The 13,720-nt window shown below is 42.4% G+C and overlaps 1 pseudogene; it reads right to left on the minus strand.

Moving 5' to 3' along the window:
• Positions 1–4,822: 4,822 nt before the first annotated feature.
• LOC145403024 (5S ribosomal RNA) lies at positions 4,823–4,938 on the minus strand (annotated as a pseudogene).
• Between the last annotated feature and the right edge of the window lie 8,782 nt (positions 4,939–13,720).

Raw genomic sequence — 13,720 nt, forward strand, 5'->3', positions numbered from 1 at the left:
AGTTCCTAATGACACCCGCAGGGGAGATAGCCAGGAGAGTGCAATGCTTTGCTCGGTGTGTGTGTGTGTGTGTGTGTGTGTGTGTGTGTGTGTGTGTGTGTGTGTGTGTGTGTGTGTGTGTGTGTGTGTGTGTGTGTGTGTGTGTGCGCGTATAAAAGAAAACTGGGAAGTACTCAGTTAGCTCATACCTCCGGTAATGCCATTGGAGGATCCGGATCGGGATCCGGATCCGCCTCCGCCTCCAAATTTAAACAACTCTCTCTTGGTCCATGGCCCACCCTTCCACAAAATTTCATTGAAATTAGTTGAAAACTTTTAGAGATATCTTGTGCACAAACAAAAAAAATTCCTGGATCCGGATGATGATCCGGATCAACAGCAAAATATAAAGAATTGTTCCTTGGGCCATACCCTACCCCTCCAGAAAATTTAAGCAAAATTCGTTCATAACGTTTTGAGTAATCCTGCCAACAGACAAACCAGCGCCGGCAAAAACAAAACCTCCTTGGCGGAGGTTAGTTTTTATTCGGTTTTAACTAAACTAAGTGGACGGGTTAAGATTTAGCCCATGAGTGGGCCTCTTGTTTTTTGTTTTTAGAACAATAGGTTAACCGTGAAGGTTACATGAAAAAGGTAGCTTAGATAACCTGATGTGATTTGGACAAAAAATAGTGGAAGGTTTGATATGAAGGCGAGGAAGAAAGAGTCTGATTTTCAAAATACAGGTGCGTCAGTAATTGGTCAAGGTCACAGAGCAAGACCCATGTGTGTCTGAATGTGACCAAAATAGCTAAAGCAGTTTTGATCTGATTTGAACCAAACTGGTGGAAAGTGTTGAGGGTCAGCCGAGAGACTAACCTACTGCTTTGAGAACCATAGGTCAAAGGAGAGTGTCATACGCTAAGGTCATCTTAAGCAGCTTTTATTCCACATAGACCATTTTTTAAAATAAGTGTTTGGAGCAAAGAAAGGATGAAGGGATTCGTCTTTGAGAAGTATCAGCCATACGCCAAGGTAACAGGAGAAGGTCAAATGATCGACCTTATAGCTCAGTTTAGATCTGATTTGGACTAAAGTTTTTGAAAGAATTGAGGTTCACCCAAGGATGAAGTGATCCTATTTAAAGAACAATAGGTAAGGTCGCAGGGCAATGTCAGCTCAGACAACCTTGATCTGATATGAATAAAACTTTTTGGAAGGGTTGAAGGTTAGGTAAAAACGAAGTCGTTCGATTTGGTGACATCTGGTTGAGGGTCAAGGTCACAGGTAAAATTCAGTTATGCAGACCATAAACCACTTTTTTCTTTGTGTTTCCATTCATCTCCTCGTTTTCTTTTATGTATTGCTAACCTCATCATCTCTGTTTCACATACCCATTTTCCTCTGTCTCCATTCTTTTTCAATATTCCTTGCTTTCGTCCTCTGTGTTTGTTTCCCTGGACTTCACATCCCCCTCTATTCCCTCTCTATATCCACTGTCTCAATTTCTCTTTTTCTGTTTCCACTCTCGTGTCAATCTTGCATCCCGCCCTTCCTCCCCATCTCCACTCATTTTTCGGTTCTCATCCTCCTCTCCTCTCTCTCCATCTTCACTCTCATCTTCTCAATATTTCGTCCTCTCTCTCTCTCTCTCTCTCTCTCTCTCTCTCTCTCTCTCTCTCTCTCTCTCTCTCTCTCTCTCTCTCTCTCTCTCTCTCCTGTCTCTACTCGGTCAGCTCGAGGGAATCACTATACTCTGTCTACCCTAACCTGACAAAATTACCATGTCTCTATCCGTAGCAAGATTTTAGCACTGTATTCTGATACCATTCATGAAGAAGTGCTATGGAAACTATGTAAGGACAAAATGTTGTCGTATTCTTCCAGTGGACTACGGAAAATATGCTCCCAAAGGACGAAAATCTCCAAGTTAAGGTGGACGCTGGATTGTCTCCTGTGCAAGACACATAGTATTGCCTTATCCAACCACTGAGGTACAAGAAATTGGTTGCAAAAGGACGAATATCTCCACCGAGTTAATGTGGACGAACAATAGGCAGCCACTCTCCACACTCACATTCTGACCACCCTGAGAGAATTTGCAGGACCCTCTGGTAATAAGATCCCCGGCTTTACTGCTTGCTAATCCCCAAGCCTGATGAAGTCGACTTTAATCTAAGGAAATTCGTGTTCTTTTTTTTTATTTTTTTTTCCTCCCTCTGTCTGATAACCGCGGGGCCTAATGGACAGGGAAAGCGGACCCGGGGCAAACATTAGGTCAAATTTTTGCATATCCCGGCTTCCGCAATCAGCTAAGTAACCCCGCGTCCAGCGTTTTGCTCCTGCTGCTTTAATGACCGGGCATGGAGGTTGTGTGATGAACGAGTGTATACCAACGTGACTGAGGGCCGTGCTGCTGCTGGGGGATGCCTTCACGTGGTTGCGCCGATATAACTTGGTGGCTTTACTGCCTGGTTAGACATATATCCCTCAATCCCCTCCCAGTGGCTCGAAAGGGGGATGGTGGACTGCCAAAACAAGTCAGCTTCAGCCTGCAGTCAGGAGGGTTCACATGTCAGTTGAACTCGAGGTGACAGCTACTACTGAAGACCGTATTCTCGTCAGCTTAGCACGTCTTCCATAGCACTTATAGTACTTCTTATTATCCTCTTGTGTGTAATGTTGTACTGATATGGCTACATAATGCTTAAATCAACGTTCATGTGCAAAATGCGGAAATACATTGGTAGGGAAGATGTGTTATACTCCTTTTACTCCTAACATGATCTAAAACTCCCTTCTCTCCATCTTGAATGCAGAGTTATAAGAGTAGATTAACACTAGAAAATGATGGAAGTCACGAAAAAGTGCTGGGGAAAGGATACAGACACGTGGTTCTTGCCTTATTCTGTCACTGAGCTACTTTATATTAGCTCCAAAAGGATGAAAACCTGGGTCGCGTTAGTGTGAAACAGCTATAGTAAGCCTTCTACAAGCCGACAAGAACACAGACCTCAGATAAGCCGTGTAGTGTGATGACCTCTTCATGTTAATCGTCCCCGTCAAAGGATTTCATTCAACTAAGGGAGCTGACCTGCAAATGATGAGTATTTATCATCTTACCATTCCACTCTAAACAATCTCTCCTAAACAGAATAAAATCACCTGGTTGTGGCAAAAATTAGACAAGAAATATACCATCACATCGAAGGCCTTAAAAATAAGGAGAGTCGAATTCCATACCCCAGGCTGAAATATGCAGCTACAGAATTTTATATATTGCTTCCTTGGTACGTATTACAAGTACTTTGGAAATTTCTTAGTACAACATCCTTAGCAATTTATCCTCTACATTAGACCTCAGTATCCTCTTGTATATTACTTATTCGAGTTTTGCCGATGTCAAAACGACATAAGTAACATACAAGAATGACCAGGCGTAATATCCTTATATATATATAAAAGAATGTTTGTCTGTGTCCTTTGAGGAAATCGAAGGGGATGCATGTAGAACTCTCTACAGAGCTGTAACAGTTGTAACTTTTTACCCTGAATATAGCTGTGTACATTACAGTATATAAAATTTTGAGAAACGTTGCTACAACTGCAAAAAGGTGGATTTTCTTAGAGTTCTTCTGTTAGTCCAAATTGGAACAACATATTTTTCGTTGCGTCTAACGACGCTTTTCGAGGGTCGAAGCAGATCGGGCCGGGTGAGCAGCGCAAGAAGGGAGAGCAGAAACTTAGAGGTGTAAATTTGTGGATCGGACTCGGAGAACATAATTCAGATTAATTAATGAATCATATAATCCATCATTCTCTCTCTCTCTCTCTCTCTCTCTCTCTCTCAAAAGAATACCTTTCAGTGGGGATGCCTATCCAACTCTCTAAATAGCTCTAACAGCTGTAGCATTTTGCGATGTACTTAGATATGTGTATTACAGTTGCTAAAATGGCGCCAGTGATGGCTTCTATTAGAACTACTTAGAAATAACCAAGTCATTGTTATGATAAAATTGTAGCCACTTGCTGTATGATTTTTTTTTTTAATTCAGCAACCATATCAGTATTAGCTACCGGGTACTACAGATCGGATGCGTGGAAGGACTGATGGAGTGGACAGGGCAGGTGAGGTGGGTGGGCAGTGTCAGATGGGTGGGTGGGTTGTTTAGGAACAGAGGAGGGAGGGGGGATTAGCGTAGTGGGGCAGAGTGGATAAGTGAATGGGTGAACAAGATGGTTGGGTGTGTGTGGATGAGTGGGTGGGCAGGGTGGGTTTGTGTGTTTTTTTTTTTTATGTGACCGACTCTGGGCATAGGCTTCACAGCCTGCTTTCAAGGCCCAGTAGTCCTCCTACGTACCGCACACCTCTACTTGTCACCACTTCGGCGCTAACACCCACCTTCCATACTGAATACATGCTAGGGCTGTCTCATACAGGAATGGTGTATTGGTATTAGCGGGGGTATTTTTACGACATGTCGGCGGGTCTTCTGGTAGAACAGTAAAGTCTGATTTTATGAAATTCAAATCCTTAAACTGTTCCCTGCACCAGCGGGATTTGAACCCGGGTCCATTAGGACTGCAGGCCAACTCTCTACCGATTGAGCCACCGGAAGTGTTGGTTGGTGGGTGGGTGGGTAGTGGGAAAATAGGTCAATGGTAGGAATAGATCCATGGGGAATATATCTCTGGGGAAATGGGTGCAAGGAGGAACAAAAGTTTCATCATTCATTCATTGCCAGACGCCATGTATCCCAAACAGGGTGGCCAAGGGCTTAGAGTTAATTGTTTTACAGGGAAGGGCACTAATCCTCCACCAACCCCACTTGACACGTAGGGATGCCAACAGCATCTGGTGTTCCAAGGCGGTCACCCATCCAAGTACTAACCAGACCCACCGTTGCTTAACTTCGCTGATCGGACGGGAAGCGGTGTACTCAACGTGGTTCAGTGGGTAAAATGGGACCCTGGGTATCTTCTCCTACGGGGGAAGTAGCCATCCAAGGTCCCAGGCAGTGCCGGTATGCACGATCATAGTTTTACTTGGGCAACGCCGGGTACCCCCGCCAGGGCGAAATTAGCCGCTGAGAGAGAGACGCCACTAATCCTCTTATGCTATCCGTACAAAAAACGATAAACATAGCATGTAAAAAAAATGAACAGGTCCAATTTGCAAGATGAATTGCTACGAGAGAAGTGGTACGAAGGCCCCTATGCCACTCGCAAAAACTCAGTTTCCCTCCTTCGATCAATTCTCCCACTGGGCATCGCCATACTCCCCGACCTTATTCATCTTCAAATCTCTCCGTCCGCCGTTTCAGAATATTGGAACCCACAGAGAAGCCCCGTTATTAAATTTTTTGGTAATTTCAAGATACCAAATCCTGCAGCAGCTGATCCCTTTCTTTGTTTGGCGAGGAAAGCGAGGAGGAAATTCGTGTTAGGATTGCCCAGACACGGTAAATGAGAGATTCCTTGGTGTATTCAGGGTGCGAGAGGGCTTGGGGGACGAGAGGGAAGGAAAGGGAGAGAGTGAGAGGGAGGGAGTTAAAGGGAGGACAGCGGGAGGAAGGGAGAATTAGAGAGAGAGAGAGAGAGAGAGAGAGAGAGAGAGAGAGAGAAGGAGGGGGGGAGTGAGAGGAAAGGAGTAGAAATGAGGAGGATGAAGTGGGAGGAACGAAGTGTGAGAGGGAGGAAGTGGGAGTCAAAGGGAGGGAGTGGGATGGAAAGAGTGGGATGGAGGGAGTGGGAGGAAGGGATTGGGAGGGAAAGATTTTGAAAGAAAGGCCGGGGTAGAAGTGAGACGGAGGGAGGGAGGGAGGGAGAAAGAGAGAAAGGGAGGCAGTGGAAATGAGAGGGAGAGAGTGGGCGTGAGGTATGAGTACGATGAAAGGTGGTAATTTGATGGAAGGAAGAAGAGTGTGGTGATATGTGGAAAATATAGAATGATGAAATAGGTATGATCAAATATAGAACTGTGGTGGAGTATGAAGGTAGTGTGATGAAAGGTGGAATGAAAAGAAAGTATGGTGGTATGATGGGATGTGTGCTATAATGAATGTATAAGAATGGAGTGTAAAACTTCAGTGTAATACAGTATAGAGGAAATGTGATGGAAGGAAGAATATAAATAATGTTTGATTAAATAACAGAATTCAGAAAAAGTGTGATGAATTACTGAAGAATATGAGAAGGCTGAATACAGTAATTGATGGAAGGAGGAATACTGAGGAGGTGTGACGGAAGGAGAACAAAGCGTGACGGAATGCTAAAGTAGGCTGATGCAAGATCCATGTTGTTGTTACCCCAGGCTCATCTGGACGTCAGCTCAGGGAACTGCAGAAAACCAGCTACTTCAAAAGGGCGCTCCCTAAGACCTCTTGTTGGGGCTGTATTGGTGGATTTTATGTGCTGTGCTAGTTTGGTGCATGTGATGAGAGTAGTGTGCTGTGGTGTGCGGGGTCGTACTGCAATGATGGCATAATAGATCGTTTCGAGTTGTATTTCGTGTTGGTACTGAAGAAGAAAGGGTGGTGGGTGGCTACGTCGAAATAGGGATAGGTGCACTCGCGTCTCTGGGATGGGTGAAATCTGGGGGATGAATGTTTGCATCAAGACTTTGGATTTCTGTGATGGCTGCATGTTTGTGTATGCTTTTGTGAAGCTTAGTGTTGAGTGGAGGAAGAGGGATGTTATTTGTTGTGAGGTTGTTCATTTTTTTTTTCTATTATAGTTCTTTCCGGTGGCGGATGATGGAACGCGAAGCTATATGAATGGAATGGATCCTGTGCTGCAGCAATAAATTGTGTACATCCCATGTTCATAATTATGCTCTTTGACTAGGTCTCTTTGGTAGTGACAGGGAGGAGGGAGAATATAATGGAGGGAGGGAGAATGAGATGGAGCGATTGAAAGTGAGATGAAGTGAGAGGGAAGTGGGAGTTGGAGACACGTTGAGGAATGGGAGTGGGATGGAAGGAGTGGAATGAAAGGTGGAATGAAGAGGAATGTATACAGAGACATGGAGTAAATGTGATGAGACAGAGAACAATGACGGATTACTAATGAATTATGACAACGTGGAAATTTGATGGAAGGAAGAAGAGTGTGTTGGAATGTGCAGTATACACTGTGAATAAGTGTCAAACTTTAATTGGGCTATAGAGGAAAAGTAGTGGAAGGGAGAATATAGAGAAATGCGACGAATATTTAGAAGTTTGATGCAAAGGTGAATAAAGAGTGTGATGGAAGGTGTGATACAGAGGAAGTGTGATGGAAGGTGTGATACAGAGGAAGTGTGATGGAAGGTGTGGTACAGAGGATGTGTGATGGAAGGTTGGGTTCACAAGTGTGATGGAAGATGTAGTGCAGATGAAGTGTGATGGAAAGTTGGGTTCAGAAGAAGTGTGATGGAAGGTGTGGTACAAAGGAAGTGTGATGGAGGGTGTGGTACAGAGGAAGTGTGATAGAAGAAGGTGTGGTACAAAGGAAGTGTGATGGGAGGTGGGATGCAGAGAAAGTGTGGTGGATGGTGTGGTACAGAGGAAGTGTGATGGATGATGTGGTGTAGAGAGGAAGTGCGAGAGGTGTGGTACAGAGAAAGTGTGATGGAAGGTGTGGTATAGAGGAAGTGTGATGGAAGGTGGAGTACAGAGGAAGTGAGACAGAAGATGTGGTACAGAGGAAATGTGATGGAGGGTGTGATGCATAGGAAGTGTGATAGAAGAAGGTGTGGTACAAAGGAAGTGTGATGGAAAGTGTGGTACAAACGAAGTGTGATGGAAGATGTGGTGCAGAGGAAGTGTGATTGAAGGTGTGGTACAGAGGAAGTGTGGTAGAAGGTGTGGTATAGAAGAAGTGTGATGGAATGTAGTGGTACAGAGGAAGTATGACAGAGGGTGGAATAGAAAGGACGTGTGAGGGAACTTGAAGTGTGATAAATGCCAAAGAGAATAAGTGTGTTAGTAAATGAAATAGAGAGGAAGTGTAGTGAACAGTGATAAAAATGGGGGAAATGTGCTAGTGTGTGAAATAGAGAGGAAGTGTGTTAGTGAGTGAAAGAGAAAGGATTTTTACTAGTAAATGAAACAAGGAGGAAGTGTGATAGCAAGTGTGACAGAGAGTAAGTGTTCTAGTGACTGAAATAAAGAAGAGTGCAAGTTAAACAGAGAGAAAGTGTGATAGCAAGTGAAATATGAGAAGTGTGACAGGAAGTGTGATAGGAAGTGTGATGGGCCCAGAAAGACTGTGAAGAAGGAAACTAGGAAGGAGGCTCGTGATGGAGGTGATGAAGAAAGGAAGATGAAACTGTGATGAAGATGGAGAAAAAGGGATATAAGCATTATGGGAGAGAGAGAGAGAGAGAGAGAGAGAGAATGTGCATTTGTATAAGGATAAAGGAAGTTGGCGATTGTGTGTGTGTGTGTGTGTGTGTGTGTGTGTGTGTGTGTGTGTGTGTAAGCTATGGTGATGAAGTAGTACAACAAGATAGATAAAGAGCAAGGGAACGGTAGCAACTAATCCTATAGTGCCTCCCTTTGGGAAGTAAGATTCTAAGTCAGTGCTATCGTACTCCAGAACATTAAGCACAGGCCACCGACTTAGGCTTTGTCACCATTGCACACCCACTTAATATTGGGTGAGATGAGCTTTGAGATGATTCGTAGAAATGAAATCAAGTTCATTTGTTAGTGTTGGTAATTGGGAACGTTTGGTCCATATGTCATACTCTATCATACAAGTGTGCTGAATAATTTCTTAAATGGTACACGTTGCAAAAAAAAAACTTAAGTCGTTTCTAAAGGGTTTGGATCGTTGGGCATACAGCACCACCCTCACTCTAGTTCGAGCGTTCTACCACTATGCCACCTGGATCCGTATCTATACATTCTCCTAAATTAATGTGTATAAAATTGCTTGTATATGCATTTGTCTCTCACACGTCGTTATTGTTATCGCCTGCCTAGAGAGGCGATAATGTAATCGCCTGTGTCGGCGTCTGTGTTTCTGTTCTCAAAATACTTCAAAATCAAGTGGGCAGTTTTTATCCAAATATTGTAGGCAGTATCTCGGGATGTATTGCTTATTTGTTAATAATTTTGGCAAAGCTACGACTGCCAGAGGATTTTGCGAGAAAGAAATACCATTATCTTTTTCTTTTAGGTTGCCATTATTCACCATTTTCTATAATACCCTCAACGAAGAAAGCGGGTATTTGAAGGGTAACTATTACAAATTCTTCAGACATGTTATACTCAATGACCTTCAACAACATAATATCTCTAACTTCAGGCTTCCGAATGATGGAGTGATATTTATCTTAGGAGGTTTAAACAACGAAAACCTAAGACTTTTATGCAGTTTTGGCGAAGCTGAGATGCTATATCTCCGATTGCCAGAGAAATACTGGTCTAGTTTTTTAGTGACGGTGGGCGAAACGCATTCGTGGCCGAATATTTTGATTTTTATTAATTGTTGTTGCTGTGGCCCCAGGTTCTTCTGAACCGTGAACCCGGTCAATGGCAAGTAATTGAGGGACGATTGTATAATGAGGCAGCTGAGCCGCCTAATTATATCAGTGCCACCACGTGAAGGTGTCCCGCTCCAACTACCAATTGCTTCAGCCGAATTAGTCAACAAGAGACTTGCAACCTCAGGCTCATCTGAAAGTGAACCCAATGGATCACATACAAAAGAAAAAAAAAAAGAAAGAAAGAAAAGAGAACACTGCAGCCCACCATCCTCCTTTCGGAAGGTGGGGGTGGAGAGAATTGACATACTTTTGTGCCTTCGGACAGGTTCTTCGTTGGGATGCATAGGCGCTATTATGGGAAACCGTCTTTCTCCGGTGCCAATGAGGGAGGGAGGGAGAACGATTTGTCAGTGATTAAGTGCTGTGGTGACTTGTTTATCGTAAATATTGGTTAGGGGCTGTTATAAATAGGACCCCTGATGTTTTAAGAGCAAGGAATAATGGCACGAGTTGATTTTTATTAATATATCTTTATTGACACTTGAATTGTTGATGGTTAGGCCTGTGAGAGGGAGTCAGGATTCCGACGGTTTGATTGATGTCCAGATGAATGTGCGGCCTATTTCAGTGGACATGTTGGTGATGGTTCTTCCATTGTTATGATTCTCTCTCTCTCTCTCTCATTGTGTGTGTGTGTGTGTGTGTGTGTGTGTGTGTGTGTGTGTGTGTGTGTGTGTGTGTGTGTGTGTGTATCCTACTTTACGCCATCCTTAGGTGAGAAAGAGGGTCTGAATGATAACGGTGACGATGATGATAAAAATGTGATATAATATAAGATGATGCTACTGTATGCTGCTGCTGGTAATGATGGTGATGATGAATTATTAAGTGAGGAGGAGTGCAATTCCCAAGGAAACCGATTAATACTGTGGCTGCAACTGTGGGTGGTGTTCTCATCCCCCAAGGGTTTGGCCACACTGAGGCCGGAATCGAACATACAGCATTTCGAGTGGCATACTAGATATCATAACATCCCTTCCTCAACAATTTGCTCTACACACTGCACCTTGATATTTCTTGTATGTTAATGCCTACCACGTCGATACTGAGACTATTTATCATATAGGTCATATATTTAAACAAAAACATGGAGACCGTGAGTCGGACTTCACGCTAACCGATATGATGAAACAATTTGTAGAATCCACATTTGTGGGAAGCAATATCTGAAGTGTCTATGAATGCCTAAATCACCGGGAAAAATGTGAAGTGTCAGAAGGTTCTTCACAGTTGTTCTCATATACAAATAGTAAAACAAAATTCTATAAGCCTCTCCTCCTGTGCTGTCAGGCTTACCAGTCTGACTCAGTGCCACAACTGTGACTAAACGCATGGATAAACTGTGAAATCCAAATATGGAGCATGCCGATTGCACAGATGTGGACTGCTGTATTTTTTTTTTCTATACGTACGACCATAACAGACCAAGAGAATGTTAAGGTGATATGCCGGGTATTTAAAATAAATCTCGAAGATAGAGGTAATATGAATCCTCCTATGTCACTTGCAAGACGATCAGTGGATCGTAGTCTTGCTATCACGGGACACATCGCACCTCCTTCTTACCGATTTTTTAATTTTTTTCACATTTCACTTGAAATTGGCTTGTGTGCTATAGTTCACTTACCTCAAACAGGCGGACATTTTCTTCGTTTTGTTGCATATTTCCAATAGCTCAGTGGCACAATAAGATAATACTCCGACTCTACATATTTTCCATAGAACTTCCAAGTCACTAGCATCATATTCTAGTGCTATTCTCTTGTTGCAGTTCAGCATACAACATATAGAGATGGCAAAGTTAGGACAAGTGAAAATGAAGATAGTATAGTTATTTCTCTAATATTTACGTAACTTGCATCACCATCATATGAAGATGATAATGTGTTAGAAGGAAGTCCCATGGGGACTCCCATGTCAGCTATACTTCTTTTACTAAAACTTGGACTAAAATTACCATCTCTCCATGTTGATGGCTGGGTTAAAATAGATTAACAATAGAATATAGTGCTAGTCACGAAGAAGTGCTATGGAACGGATGTTAAGCCGTAGCATTATCTTTCCGCACCATTGAACTACGTGAAATACGCCGCTAAAGGGACGAAAATCTGGGCCAAGTTAAGGTGAGAAAATAAAACAAAAATCCGGGGCTTATTTTGACGCAATAGGTTCAGTGGTGTAGGCTGCGATGAAAAATGCATGTGACAGAGAGGAACAGAATGGCCAGAATGTGAACCGATAAACCTATTTTTTTTGTGTGTGTGTGTGTGTGTGTGTGTGTGTGTGTGTGTGTGTGTGTGTGTGTGTGTCCAATTAGTTGGCTGACCTACGCGTTCGGACATGAGGTCAGAATACGAGATTGTCTGATTCCAGCCCACAGCCATTTCCTTAGTGATTTATACTACGTATTGTACTTTAACATTCTCCTATTCATGTAGTTTTGATGTCAGAAATAGAGTGTATCAGTAACATAAAGAGGATATTGCGGTGTAATGTACAGAATAAACAACTAAGGAAGAGGTGATACGGAATCAACAAAGCCACTTATTATGCGACCCTCAGTGTGAAGAGGCTCTTAGAATGTGTGTGCGCCACCTAGTTCACACTTCCCTGTTGCTGAAGACACCTGCTTTACTCAGAACCAGGCTGCTTGATCTGCGACATCCTCTTCTGATCAACATTTGCCTCATTCTGGCGGTTTTATTTGTGGTATCCTCTTATTGTGAACACTCCTTGTCTCTTATCCAGTGACTTTATTTGCTGCATCCTCTTATTCTCATCAATATTTGCCTCTTATCCAGTGACTGCGGCATCCTCTTATTCTGATCAGTTTTTGCCACTTGTCTAATGGCTTTATCTGTGCATCCTCATATTGCATCTTATCCAGGTACATCTTTATCTGTCCTATACTGATAAAGCAGCTACCATAGTGTTAAAAATGATTATAGCTATGTTTCCAGTATTCTTTTATCAACACCACTAAAGCAATTTATAATAGTAAAATAATTTGAGAAGAGTATAAAGTAAGAGTGAATGTAATGCACTTAAATTAGGGGAACTTTTCAAATTGACGTGGTTAGATGTAGCCTTCATTACCTACATAATTAAAAGACGTTCCACTAAGATGAATAAAATGGATTATAAATGGCAAAAGTAAAAATATTGAATAGGTCATGGGATAAAAAAGATTGAGATGGAGGACAGATGAGACGATGCGAGTGACATAGCGATAATGGGATAAAGATTAGGACTGGGAGATAATTGGACGTGACCTGATAACTCGGTAATTGAGGAAAAGAGCACTATGTTGAAAGCTTGTAGGCACGAGAGAGAGAGAGAGAGAGAGAGAGAGAGAGAGAGAGAGAGAGAGAGAGAGAGAGAGAGAGAGAGAGAGAGAGAGAGAGAGAGAGAGAGAGTTGAGAGGCTGTGACTCAGGGACTGAGACAGAGACACTCACTCACTCAAAGGCACAACTGCTTGTATTATGAAGTCACAAGTAATACTGACAGAGGGTTAGTATGCAAATTATTCAGATTTGCTGATGATGTAGAGAGTGGTAATAGAACGAACAAATCTTTACCACGGTAGGTAATTTAACGAGATCTTGATCAGTTGTTCAATTAGGGCCAAACATGGCAAATGGATTTCATTTTAGTAATGGAAAGTGTTAAACATAGACAGCAAACACGAAAAAGCCAGCTGCGCTATGTATAATATTTAGTTTGATAATATAGACCATGGAGATAACTTAGAAAATAAAATAGCAGATGACACGAAGCTAAGCAAATAGTTGCGAAGGATGTTAACAAAGTCACCAAACTGACTGGATTCCAAGTAAAGGATTCAAATATATATTGAAAAATGTCATCCTCACCTTGTGTAAGTTCATAGTACGGCCGCAGTTAGAGTATTGTGTCCAACTTTGGTCACCTTATTACAAAAACACATGCAGCGAAACTTGAAGAGAATGTAAAGGGTAACAAAAATTATACTTACTGTAGACTGAGGAATAACCCATACGAGGAACGTTTAGAAAAGCTGAATCTTTTGGTCTTGCTAAGTGTAAACAGTTATGAGAGGATTTAATTGATGTTTACAAAATCATCAGCAGACATGATTACTTTGGCTGGTGAAAAATACTTTCCTGGAACTAGGTAAAAATATACTAGGAACAAGATGGAACACTCAGAGAATGCTACACTCGCG

The sequence above is a fragment of the Coenobita brevimanus genome, chromosome 6, assembly GCF_032717465.1.
Source record: "Coenobita brevimanus isolate Jiangsu-jjx chromosome 6, ASM3271746v2, whole genome shotgun sequence".
NCBI lineage: Eukaryota > Metazoa > Arthropoda > Malacostraca > Decapoda > Coenobitidae > Coenobita > Coenobita brevimanus.